The 13842-nt window shown below is 44.5% G+C and overlaps 1 pseudogene; it reads right to left on the bottom strand.

Annotated features, from left to right (window-relative positions):
• The window catches only part of LOC124031758, a 101152-nt pseudogene that overhangs the window by 20319 nt on the left and 66991 nt on the right, over positions 1–13842 (bottom strand).

Below are 13842 nucleotides of genomic sequence, written 5' to 3'. Positions count from 1 at the left end.
AATTCAGCGGCGGGGGCAGTTTTTTTCTTGAGCGGACGGTCGGGGGGCCCGGAACATATTTACAAATCATTTGTAGACTGCAAATTGATCGCAAGGAGCCCAAACAGATATAATATTTGACTAAAACATAATCATTTCAAACCAATCACTTGGAGTTGATTTCCTGGTAGTTTTATTATATTTTTAAGTCCAAAAATGAAGATGCCCAAAAATAAATACAAATAAATGTCGTTTTTATTGCTCAGAGAACATCCGCGGCCTGTGACGCTAGTTGGGGAACCCTGATCAAGACCTATGGGTGACCAGCCCTGAAAGACTGGCTTTAGGAGTGAGTCTAGAAAAAGGTGAGGGAGGCAAGGAAGGAAGGAAGGAAGGAAGGAAGGAAGGAAGGAAGGAAGGAAGGAAGGAAGGAAGGAAGGAAGGAAGGAAGGAAGGAAGGAAGGAAGGAAGGCAGAGGAGGCAGAGAGGAGGGCAGGTCTATTACAATACTCACATCTACCTGACTGAGAATGATGTCGACTACGCTGCCGATCACCACCAGGGCATCGAAGACGTTCCAGGCGTCTCCAAAATACCCCTACAGGCCAGGGTACAGAGCGCACCGCAGGGGGAGGTAGGGAGAGGGGTAGGAGGGTCAGTGGAGGGTAAGAAGTAGAGAGGGAAAGGGTGAGCGGGGGAGGGGGGGATGTTAAGGTCAATACTACAGGGGGAAATGCTTGACAGAAAGACAGGGGGATGAGAGGAGTGAGAGGGGTGAGTTAACTGGTCTATGATGCAAGCTGAGAGGCACCCTGGGTCTGACTGACTCACCCTGGGTCTGACTGACTCACCCTGGGTCTGACTGACTCACCCTGGGTCTGAAGGCAATCAGTTTGAGGATCATCTCTACTGTGAAGACGCCAGTGAAGACCATGTTGAGGACGTCCATGGCGTAGTTGAACAGGTGGGACTGGCCATAGTGCTGAGGAAATGGAGAGAGAGGGAGAGAGGGGGGGGGGGTCGGAGGATGAGAGAGAAAGGGGCATTGAAGAGCAGAAAGAAGGATGATGAGATGGGACTGAGGTACTGACATATATATATGTACACACTGCTCAAAAAAAATAAAGGGAACACTAAAATAACACATCCTAGATCTGAATGAATGAAATATTCTTATTAAATACTTTTTTCTTTACATAGTTGAATGTGCTGACAACAAAATCAAACAAAAATGATCAATGGAAATCAAATTTATCAACCCATGGAGGTCTGGATTTGGAATGACACTCAAAATTAAAGTGGAAAGCCACACTACAGGCTGATCAATCAGTGTAGCTTCCTAAGTGGACAGTTTGATTTCACAGAAGTGTTGTGTTGTTTAAGTGTTCCCTTTATTTTTTTGAGCAGTGTATATATATATATATATATGGGTTAACGAGTCTGACAAAGTGTCACAGAACACAGAGAGACACAGAGGGACAGAGAAATAGACCCCGACACAGAGACACAGAGGGACAGAGAAATAGACTCAGACACAGATACACATATTGGGACAGAGAAATAGACCCAGGCACAGAGACAGAGAGAGAACAGAGAGTGGGCTATAGAAGGTTACGGGGGCTATAGAGGGCTAAATAGGCCTATAGAGGGCTACAGAGGGCTATTTAGAGCTATAGTGGTCTATTTAGAGCTATAGAGGGCTAAATAGGCATATAGAGGGCTATTTAGAGCTATAGATGTCATGTTTTGTCATTGATTATCATGTCTTGTCCCTGTGCTTCCCCTTCTATTCGTTTCCCTCTGCTGGTCTTATTAGGTTCTTTCCCTCTTTCTATCCCTTTCTCTCCCCCTCCCTCTCTCCCTCTCTCGCTCTCTCTCTCTATCGTTCCGTTCCTGCTCCCAGCTGTTCCTCATTCTCCTAACTACCCCATTTACTCTTTCACACCTGTCCCCTATTTTGCCCTCTGATTAGAGTCCCTATTTCTCCCTCTGTTTTCCGCTTCTGTCCTTGTCGGATCCTTGTTTGATGTTTGCTGTTCTATGTCCTCGTTCCGTCCTGTCATGTTTTTTGCCTTCTTCAGATGCTGCGTGTGAGCAGGTGTCTAGATCAGCTACGGCCTGCGCCTTCCCGAAGCGACCTGCAGTCTGTGGTCGCATCTTCAGTTGTTCCCCTCTACTGACTAGAGGGTTTCAGTATTCCTGTTTTGACTTGGAATAAACTCTGTTTCTGTAAAGTCGCTTTTGGGTCCTCATTCACCGGCATAACAATAGAGGGCTATATATGGCTATTTAGAGCTATAGTGGTCTATTTAGAGCTATAGAGGGCTAAATAGGCATATAGTGGTCTATAGGGGGCTATATAGGCATATAGAGGGCTATAGAAGGCTATAGGGGGCTATTTAGAGCTATAGAGGGCTATATAGGCCTATAGAGGGCTACATAGGGCTATTTAGAGCTATAGAGGGCGATTTAGAGCTATAGAGGGCTATATAGGCCTATAGAGGGCTACATAGGGCTATTTAGAGCTATAGAGGGCGATTTAGAGCTATAGAGGGCTATATAGGCATATAGAGGGCTATTTAGAGCTATAGAGGGCTATATAGGCATATGGAGGGCTATAGAATACTATAGGGGGCTATATAGGGCTACAGAGGGCTATATAGAGCTATAGAGGGCTATATAGGGATATTTAGAGCTATAGAGGGCTATATAGGCATATAGAGGGCTATAGAATACTATAGGGGGCTATATAGGGCTACAGAGGGCTATATAGAGCTATAGAGGGCTATATAGGGATATTTAGAGCTATAGAGGGCTATATAGGCATATAGAGGTCTATAGGGGGCTATATAGGCATATAGGGGGCTATATAGGCATATAGAGGGCTATAGAAGGCTATATGGGGCTATAATGAGCTATTTAGAGCTATATAGGGATATTTAGAGCTATAGAGGGCTATATAGGCATATAGAGGGCTACAGAGGGCTATTTAGAGCTATAGGGGGCTATATAGGGATATTTAGAGCTATAGGGGGCTACATAGGCATATAGAGGGCTACAGAGGGCTATTTAGAGCTATAGAGGGCTTTATAGGGCTGTTTAGAGCTATAGAGGGTTATTTAGAGCTATAGAGGGCTATATAGGCATATAGAGGGCTATATAGGCATATAGAGGGCTATTTAGAGCTATAGAGGGCTATTTAGAGCTATAGAGGGCTATATAGGCATATAGAGGGCTATTTAGAGCTATAGAGGGCTATTTAGAGCTATAGAGGGCTATACGTAGAATGTATGCACACATGACTGTAAGGGATATTTAGAGCGCTTTGGATAAAAGCTATATAGGCATATAGGGGGCTATATAGGCATAAATGGCATATATTATTATATTATTATTATTATATATATAGGGCTATTTAGGCTATAGGGGCTATATATATTTTATAGGGCTATAGAGGGCTTTATAGGGCTGTTTAGAGCTATAGGGCTATTTAGAGCTATAGAGGGCTATATAGGCATATATAGGGCTATTTAGAGCTATAGAGGGCTTTATAGGGCTGTTTAGAGCTATAGAGGGCTATATAGGGCTATTTAGATCTATAGCGGGCTATATAGGGCTATCGACGCATATAGAGGGCCAAAGAGGGCAATGTAGGGCTATAGAGGGCCATATAGGGCCATAGAGGGCTTTAGAGGGCTATATAGAGCTATAGAGGGCTATTTAGAGCTATAGAGGGCTGTAGAGGGCCATAGAGGGCTATATAGGGCTATTTAGGGCTATATAGGGCTATAGAGGGCTGGCAGTTGGGACTCACCTGGATCGCCAAACACAGTGTGTTGAGGATGATGAGAACGAACATGACGTACTCAAAGCCAGTGGAGTTAACCACATACCAGAACTTATACTGGTAGGGGTTCTTAGGGATGTACCTCCGCAGTGGACGAGCCTTCAGAGCATACTCTACACACTGACGCTAGAGATGGTAGAGAGAACACAGAGTTAATCACACACACACACACACACACACACACACACACACACACACACACACACACACACACACACACACACACACACACACACACACACACACACACACACACACACACACACACACACACACACACACACACACACACACACACACACACACACACACACACAAAGGCTCTTACCTGGTTTTTGTCCAGCTCACAGTTCTTGTACTCTTTCTCTCCCTGCTCCTGGAAGGTGACGATGACGAAACCCACAAAGATGTTCATCATGAAGAAGGCGATGATGATGATGTAGATGATAAAGAAGATGGAGATCTCCACGCGGTAGTTGTAGATGGGACCCATATTCTCTCGGTTGGAGTCGATGGCCTTGTACAGCAGACTGAGCCACGGAAACAAACGCACACTAAGTCAGTGAGACGCGTGGTCAAAATGAACGTCTGGACACGCACATATACGTAGGAGTGTGTATGTTCGCGTACGCTTTCGCTGCGTGCGTGTGTGCGTGTGCGTATCTGTGAGAGGCTCTTACGCAGGCCAGCCTTCAAATGTAGAGACGGTGAACAGAGCCATCATGGCCATGAGGACGTTGTCAAAGTTGAAGTCACTGTTGTACCAGATCCTCTCCCTGACCGCAGGCAACACTGTGTCGCCATCCTTATACAGGATGTATGTGCCTCTACGCGAGGAGAGAAGAAGACGTTACACTTTTGCACACAGATTGACGTATCTGTGTGACACATTAGCATACGGACATATGCACACGCACAACGGTAAGCTTACAATTGTATCCAGCATAGCGCAAGGAGGAAAAGATGGAGCGCAATCCAACTCACTTGCATTCATCCGGGCTGGACTTGGCCTCGTCTGTGCAGCGATAGAACTTGCCCTGAGCGAGAGAACAGAACATCAACAGCTGCTATTCTAATCACACACTACCACACACATACAGTTGAAGTCGGAGGTTTTCATGCAAGTTTTATTGACTCCAACCTAAGTGTTTTTCAACCACTCCACAAATTTCTTGTTAACAAACTATAGTTTTGGCAAGTCGGTTAGGACATCTATTTTGTACATGACACAAGTTATTTTTCCAACAATTGTTTACGGACAGATTATTTCACTTATAATTCACTGTATCATAATTCCAGTGGGTCAGAAATCGACCTACACTAAACAGCTTGGAAAATTCCTGAAAATGATGTCATGGCTTTAGAAGCTTCTCATAGGCTAATTGACATCATTTGAGTCAATTGGAGATGTACCTGTGGATGTATTTCAAGGCCTACCTTCTACCTCTTTGTTTGACATCGTGGGAAAATCAAAAGAAATTAGCCAAGACGTCAGAAAAAGAAATAGTTCATCCTTAAGAGCAATTTCAAAATGCCTGAAGGTACCACATTCATCTGTACAATCAATAGTACGCAAGTATAAACACCATGGGACCACGCAGCCGTCATACCGCTCAGGAAGAAGACGCTTTCTGTCTCCTAGAGATGAACGTACTTTGGTGTGAAAAGTGCAAATAAATCCCAGAACAACAGCAAAGGACCTTGTGAAGTATCTATATCCACAGTAAAACGAGTCCTATATCAACATAACCTGAAAGACCACTCAGCAAGGATGAAACCACTGCTCCAAAACCGCCATAAAAAAGACAGACTACAATCTGCAACTGCACATGGGGACAAAGATCGTACTTTTTGGAGAAATGTCCTCTGGTCTGATGAAACAAAAATAGAACTGTTTGGCCATAATGACCATTGTTATGTTTGGAGGAAAAAGGGGGAGGCTTGCAAGCCGAGGAACACATCCCATTCATGGAGCACAGGGGTGGCAGCATCTTGTCGTGGGGGTGCTTTGCTGCAGTAGGGACTGGTGCACTACAGAAAATAGATGGCATCATGAGGTAGGATAATTATGTGGATATATTGAAGCAACATCTCAAGACATCAGTCAGGAACTTAAAGCTTGGTCGCAAATGGGTCTTCCAAATGGACAATAACCCCAAGCATACTTCCAAAGTTGTGGCACAATGGCTTAAGGACAACAAAGTCAAGGTATTGGAGTGGCCATCACAAAGCCCTGACCTCAATCCTATAGAACATTTGTGGGAAGAACTGAAAAAGCGTGTGTGAGCAAGGAGGCCTACAAACCTGACTCAGTTACACCAGCTCTGTCAGGAGGAATGGGCCAAAATTCACCCAACTTATTGTGGGAAGCTTGTGGAAGGCTACCCGAAACGTTAAACCATTTCAAGGCAATGCTACCAAATACTAATTGAGTGTATGTAAACTTCTGACCCACTGGGAATGTGACAAAATAAATAAAAGCTGAAATAAATCATTCTCTCTGACATTTCACATTCTTTAAATAAAGTGGTGATCCTAACTGACCTAAGACAGGGCATTTTTACTAGGATTAAATGCCAGGAATTGTGAAAAACTGAGTTTAAATGTATTTGGCTAAGGTGTATGTAAACTTCCGACTTCAACTGTATAATGAATTGCACACGCACAACACTCATTCCGTCATACTGCAATGGAAGTAGGTACCTTGAAGAGCTGCACTCCTATGCAGGCGAACATGAACTGTAGCAGCGTGGTGACGATCATGATATTACCAATGGTCCTGATGGCCACAAATACACACTGGACCACATGCTGCAGGGTCAGGGGTCAAAAACAGAGGAGACGAGAGAGAATTAAGGGATGAATTAACCTCATTGAACCCTCTACCCTGATGCATGATGATTTGCAGGAGATTTCAGCGTCCGGTTCCTTTGTGGAAGTGTGCTAGTTAGAACTGTTTTTCTCTGGATGCGTTGTTAAACAGTTGTTCCACTGTGGCCAACTGGACCCCTGTCTCACCTTGAGGCCCTTGGCTCTGTTGATGGCCCTCAGGGGCCGCAGCACCCTCAGCACACGCAGGATCTTCACCACAGAGATGGCGGATGACCTGAACACCAAACAGAGACAGTTATGGCCACATTGGTTGGTTGCTTGATTGTTGGAGGGATGGATTGGTTACGTACTGAATGCCGAACGACACCAGAGAGACTCCCACCACCAGTAGGTCCAGCAGGTTGAAGTAGTTCCTGCAGAAGGCTCCTTTATGGAGGAAAGCCCCAAACGCTGTCATCTGGAGAGCACAGAGATACTGGCATCAGATATCCTGAACTTACACACTGGGCTGTCCCTTACTAGACACAACAGCTTTAGCCATAACTGTAGATGACATAGACGTGGGCAGACAAACACACCGTCTTGTTTGTCAAACCTTGTGGGGACAAACAATTGATTCCCATTAACCCTAATCCTAACCCTCCCACTAATTTGAACTTTAACCCTAAATCCCCTAGAAATAGTATTTTTCCTTGTGGGGACACTCTTGTGGGGACTTCTGGTCCACACCCAGTATAGTGAAACACGTCCACCTACACACAGATCTAGTTCCACTCTTACTGAAACTCCTACGCATGCTTCTCAATGTGATAATCAATGCCAGACAAATGGGTTTCTACAGAAACTCAGACATAAACAAAGTACAAATTTAATTGCATATCAGACAATCGTTGACACCTGCACATCTCTCTCTTACACACACACACACACACACACACACACACACACACACACACACACACACACACACACACACACACACACACACACACACACACACACACACACACACACACACACACACACACACACACACACACACACACACACACACACACACACACACACACACACACACACACATGACAGCACACAGGCAACGACATTTAAAACATAGACAAATGAGAACTGTTCTGACATTGGACACATTATTTCAGAGATATTGCTATTCATTTCCTATAAAGATTATAACAAAGATCGCTCAAACTGCAAAGATCGCTCAAACTGGGGAGGGGTGGGGGGTAAGGGGGGGTAAGGTTACATTCAAAAGAGTAGTCAAATTGCTTCAGAGTGATTCATGTGTGTCGTGGTTTCATGCACATTCTGTGGAAGTACTCGCGGGGGATGGGATGGCAACATCATACCAATAGGATGTGGATGCCAGATCTGTTTATGCTTTAGTTCAGGCCAAACTCAGAACTCGTTGGCTAAAGGAGAAACAGATCTGGCAACCAGGGTAGGAATCTCTATGGTGGAGATTCACAAAGAGGTGACCTACCATGAGCCCTCATCTTTACAGGGTGCAGTTTAAACTGGACCCAATAAGAATGCAGTGGATCATGCTACTCTCCAAAAATGTACACAAATATATATTGCCCTCCCCCCCTCTTTTGGCTCCAAATTAAAATAATAACAACTCATCGGATAACAACTGATGTTATCTATTGAGCTTCAGGTCCGTTTGTGATTAAAATGAGGTGCCGTGGTGGTTGCAGACAGACAAAGTACAAGCAGGCGACGTACAGTAGACAGGGGAGTGCAGCAAGGCTATGGTTGTCATAGAAACCAGGTTACCTTCAACAGGATCTCAAAGGTAAACATACTAGTGAAGACATAATCTGCATAGCCTAGGATCTGGAAAGCAACGAGAAGGTTGGAGTGTTACCACACAAGCAGTAGAGCACAGCACACACACACACACACACACACACACACAGGGGGAAAGCATTTACCTTCAACAGGATCTCAACAGTAAAGATTGCCGTGAAAGCATAGTCAAAATAACCAAGTATCTGCAAAAGGCAATGTGAACGTTTAACAGGAGGCCAAGGCATCACCACATGACATCAACAACTTCAGAATGCATCAACCGTCCTAAATTGTTCACAAAAGTACAGGTTTGAGTTTTTAGTTCAAGTTTTGTTTTTAACATGGATATTCCATATTACCATTAAACATGATCTTAATGGCATTACTGTACAATTACTGTGAAATTACTTTCATGGAAGTAGACATCATCTTGGTGCTATTAAAGGTAAATGACTTAAATGTAATGTAAATGTAAATGCAATATGCAGAATTGGCCCCGCCATTTCCCAGTTGGTTCTAATAGTTTGCCTAATTACCATATAAACCACTAAGAAATGTATTTTCAATTACCAAAAATATTGTTTTTTACAGCTGTTTGAAGCTGGTGTACAAAACCCAGATGCAAAAGCAGCTTACATATTGCAGCTTTAAATGTTATTTTGAATGTCAGAGCTGCTGCAGCCTACATACGATGTTGCGTGCGGAGAAGTTGCGTATGGGGTCCTCAGCAGCCAGAGACACAGAGCTCAGCATGATGAAGACCAGGATGAGGTTGGTGAAGATGTGGTGGTTGGTCAGCTTGTGGCAGGCTACCCGGACCCTGAGAAAGAAAGCCATGAAATTACATTATTTCTGAGTGTGTGTGTGTGTGTGTGTGTGTGTGTGTGTGTGTGTGTGTGTGTGTGTGTGTGTGTGTGTGTGTGTGTGTGTGTGTGTGTGTGTGTGTGTGTGTGTGTGTGTGTGTGTGTGTGTGTGTGTGTGTGTGTGTGTGTCAGTTCAATACCATACTATACTATATACAGGGTCAGTTCATTACTATACTATATACAGGGTCAGTTCAATACCATACTATATACAGGGTCAGTTCAATACCATACTCTTTACAGGCTCAGTTCGATACCATACTATATACAGGGTCAGTTCAATACCATGCTATATGCAGGGTCAGTTCAGTACCATACTCTTTAGAGGCTCAGTTCAATACCATACTATATACAGGGTCAGTTCAATAACATACTATATACAGGGTCAGTTCAATACCATACTATATACAGGCTCAGTTCAATACCATATTTACAATGTGCAGGGACACTGGAGTGATGGAGGTAGATATGTATAGGGGTAAGGGGACTAGGCAACAGGATAGAAGATAAACAGAGTAGAAGCAGCTTGTATGTGAGTGGGTGTGTAGAGTGTGCGTAAAGACAAAACTAGGTCAATAAATATACAAGGTATGAATATAAATGTATGTGCATATTATGTGTGATTGAGCAGATGGAGTGAGTGTGTGTGAGTGAGTGTGTAGGGCAATGTGAGTCTGCGTAAAAACAAAACTAGGTCAATAAATATACAAGTTTAACTCAGATAGTCCGTGTAGCTATTTTGTTAGCTATTTATCAATCATATTGATAGAAGCCGTTCAAGAGCCTGTTGGTGCCAGACTTGACGCACCGGTACGGCTTACCGTGCGGAAGCATAGAGAATAGTCTATGGCTTGGGTGGTTGGTCTTTAACGATTTTCCGGGCCTTTCTACCACACCGCCCGATATAAATGTCCTGGATGGTAGGGAGCTCGGCCCAAATAATGCACTGGGCTGTCCACTCCACCCTCTGTAGCGCCATGTGATCGAGGGCAGTGCTATTGTCATACCAGGCAGGGATACAGCCAGTCAAAATGCTCTCAATGGTGCAGCTGTAGAACTTTGAGGATTTGAGGTCCAATGCCAAACTCTTTCTAATCTCCTGAGGGAGAAGAGGTGTTGTTGCGCCTTCTTCACAACTGTGCACATGTGTTTGGAGCATTTTAAGTCTTTATTGATTTGGACAGAGAGGAACTTGAAGCTCTCGACCTGCTCTACTGCAGCTCTGTCAATGTGGATGGGGGCGTGCTCACGCCCCTGTTTCCTGTGGTCCACGATCAGCTCTTTGGGCTTACTGACATTGAGGGAAAAGTTGGTACTCTGGCCCCACACTGCCAGGTCACTGACTTCCTCCCAGTAGGCTGACACATCATCAACGGTCATCTGTCCTACCACTGTCGTGTCGTCAGTAAACTTGATGATTGGGTTGGAGTCATGCCTGGCCATGCAGTCGTGGGAGAACAAGGTGTACAGGGGAGGACTAAGCACACACCCCTGTGGGGCCCCTAAGTTGAAAGTCAGCGTTGAGGAGGTGATGTAGCCTACCCTCACCACCTGGGGTCGGCCCGTAAGGAAGTCCAGGATCCAGTTGCTGAGGGAGCTGTTCAGACCCACAGTACTAAAGCTTGGTGACTTGGTGCTTGAGGGGACGAAGGGTGTTGAATGCTGAGCTGTAGTCTATGAACAGCATTCTCACATAGGTATTACTGTTATCTAGGTGGGTGAGGGCAGTGTGGATAGCAATTGAGATAGCATCATCTATGGATCTGTTGGGACAGTATGCAAAAAAGTCAGTGTGCGTGTGTTTGCATAATATCCCATGTTTTGAACTGAGGCCTACTCACAGGTTAGTGTTGCTGAAGATGAAGAAAGCGCTGCCCTCAGGGATGAGCGGAGTCTTCTCCTTGACGCTGAGGTCCGACAGCCTCTGAGGACGTGGCCCAATCGGAACATCCGGGAGCTCATCGTCGTCGTCGTCATCGTCACCAACTGGGGATACCCAGGATCGGAGACAAAGCAGTGTCAGGGCACAGAAGCTACAGCATCAAAGCTAGGACACTGACCTCAGACCAGAAGAGTTTACCTGGAGTATCTGGAGTGGGATACGGCTCCTTCTCCTCTTCCACTTCCTCCTCCAATGGAAGCTACACCCATGCAGACACAAATGACATGTCAGAACCGTATCAGTACTGTTATGAATGACACATGGTTTAACCTCACCGTACCATTCTAAGTTGCTAAAAATGCAGACGTGAATAAATATCCAAGGATTACCAGCACAATTTGTTATCTAATGGTACCTCTGTGTGGTTATGGGTTGCTCTCCTCTGACTTTCTAATCTCTGAAACTAGAAGTCAGCCTGTGATTACCTTGATCTCTCCATCCTGGCCTTCAGGTTTCAGATCCTCTGTCTTGTCTGTATCACTTCTGAAGAAAATGATCCCAAACAGAAGACAACCTCCATGTCAAATCAAATCAAATGTCAGGTACGGAGGAAAAACAAAACCACATCACTATCTCCTATCAGTCAGACAGTATCGGCATTACCTGGAACTCTTCTTCCTCTCCTTCTCCTCCTCTTCCTCCTTCTGCGCTGTGTTCAGGCTCTCTGCGTCTGCCAGGTTGTCAACGGCGATGGCCAAGAAGACGTTCAGCAGGATGTCTGATTACACACAGGTCATAAGGCCAACAGAGCTACAACGTTCACCTAACGTTCAATGTAATGCACTGTTCTTCACTCCTGGTCCTGTGGGCCTGCAATGTGTGCAGGGTTTTGTTCCCGCTCAGGACTAGCGTAATTGATTCAACAAACCATGTACTCATGAAGAGTAACTCATGACGCCTGCACATATTGTGGCTCTCTAGAACCAGCGGATAACATTGACCTAAACTCTAGACAGCTACAGACAGTGGAATCCATGTGTTAGAAACAGGATACAGTTTCCGCAGACGAAGAGTATGATGAAGTAGATGCTGACGACCATGCCCGATGAGAAGGGTCCACCGTACGCCATGATGCCATCATACATCACAGCGTTCCAATCCTCGCCTGTCAGGATCTGAGTCGCACAACAGGGTAACGCAATGTCGTCACAATGTCATCCCATCACAACATTATTACAATGTTATTATTACAAGTCTTCACAACGTCATTCCGACATTGCTACAATGTTATTATCTTATTATCTACAAGTCATCACAACGTCATATCACAACATAATCTCAACGTCGTCACAACGTTATTGCAACGTCGTCGCAACAGCATCGCAACGTCATCACAACGTCAATAGGTCAATAATCACTCTGAGAGAGGCGGGTAGAGGCGGCCTACCTGAAACACTGTGAGTAGTGCCTGGGGGAAGTTATCGAAGGTGCTCCTCTTGGTTATCGTCTCGTCGAAGTTGAACTTGCCTCCGAAGAGCTGCATGCCCAACAGGGAGAAGATGATGATGAAGAGGAAGAGCAGAAGCAGCAGGGAAGCGATGGACTTCATGGAGTTGAGCAGCGACGCCACCAGGTTACTGAGAGATGCCCAGTGGCTAAAGGGCATAGAGAGAGAGAGGGTTAACTTCACTAGGGTAGGGGGCAGCATTCGGAAGTTTGGATGAAAAGCATGCCCAAATTAAACTGTCTGCTACTCAGTCCCAGAATATAGGATATGCATATAATTAGTAGATGTGGATAGAAAACACTCTAACGTTTCCAAAACTGTTAAAAAATTATGTCTGTGAGTATAACAGAACTGATATGGCAGGCGAAAAACTGAGGAAACTCCAACCAGGAAGTAATATTATTTTGAAAGGGGTTTTTTCCATTGAAAGCCTATCCACCATACAAAGACTTAGGACCCAGTTCATGAGCTCTGTACCTTCCTCTACATGTAACCAGTCTTTAGGCATTGTTTCAGGCTTTTACTCAGAAAAATGAGGGAGATATAGCACTTTCAATCAGTGACCAGTGGAAATTTCCATTCATCAGCCATGCGCCCTGATCGTGAACGCGCCTTTCTTGTTTCTCCTTTCCTATTGACAAAGCTTTTGTCCAGTTGAAATATTATTGATTATTTATGGCAAAAACAACCGGAGGATTGATTTTAAACATTGTTTGGCATGTTTCTACTAACTTTTATTGTACTTTAAAAAACGTGCGAACAAAAAGGAGGTTTTTGCTCATAAAGAGGGACATTATCGAACAAAGCGAACATTTATTGTCTAACATGGAGACCTGGGAGTGCCACCAGATGAAGATCATCAAAGGTATGTGATTAATTTTAATGCTATTTCTGACTTTTGTGACACTCCTTGGCTGGAAAATGGCTGTATGCGTTTCTGTGGCTGGCTAACATAATCGCAAAGTGTGCTTTCGCCGTAAAGCATTTTTGAAATCTGACACAGCGGTTGCATTAAGGAGAAGTTTATCTATATTTCCATGAAAACACTTGTGTAGTTTATCAATGTTAATGATGAGTATTTCTGTCTGTATGTGGCTCTCTGCACTTTCACCGGATGTTTGTT

Source organism: Oncorhynchus gorbuscha, linkage group LG03 (assembly GCF_021184085.1).
Source record: "Oncorhynchus gorbuscha isolate QuinsamMale2020 ecotype Even-year linkage group LG03, OgorEven_v1.0, whole genome shotgun sequence".
NCBI classification, from domain to species: Eukaryota; Metazoa; Chordata; class Actinopteri; order Salmoniformes; family Salmonidae; genus Oncorhynchus; species Oncorhynchus gorbuscha.
The sequence above is the reverse complement of the archived record's forward strand: the minus strand, read 5'-3'. Positions and strand labels throughout refer to the sequence as shown.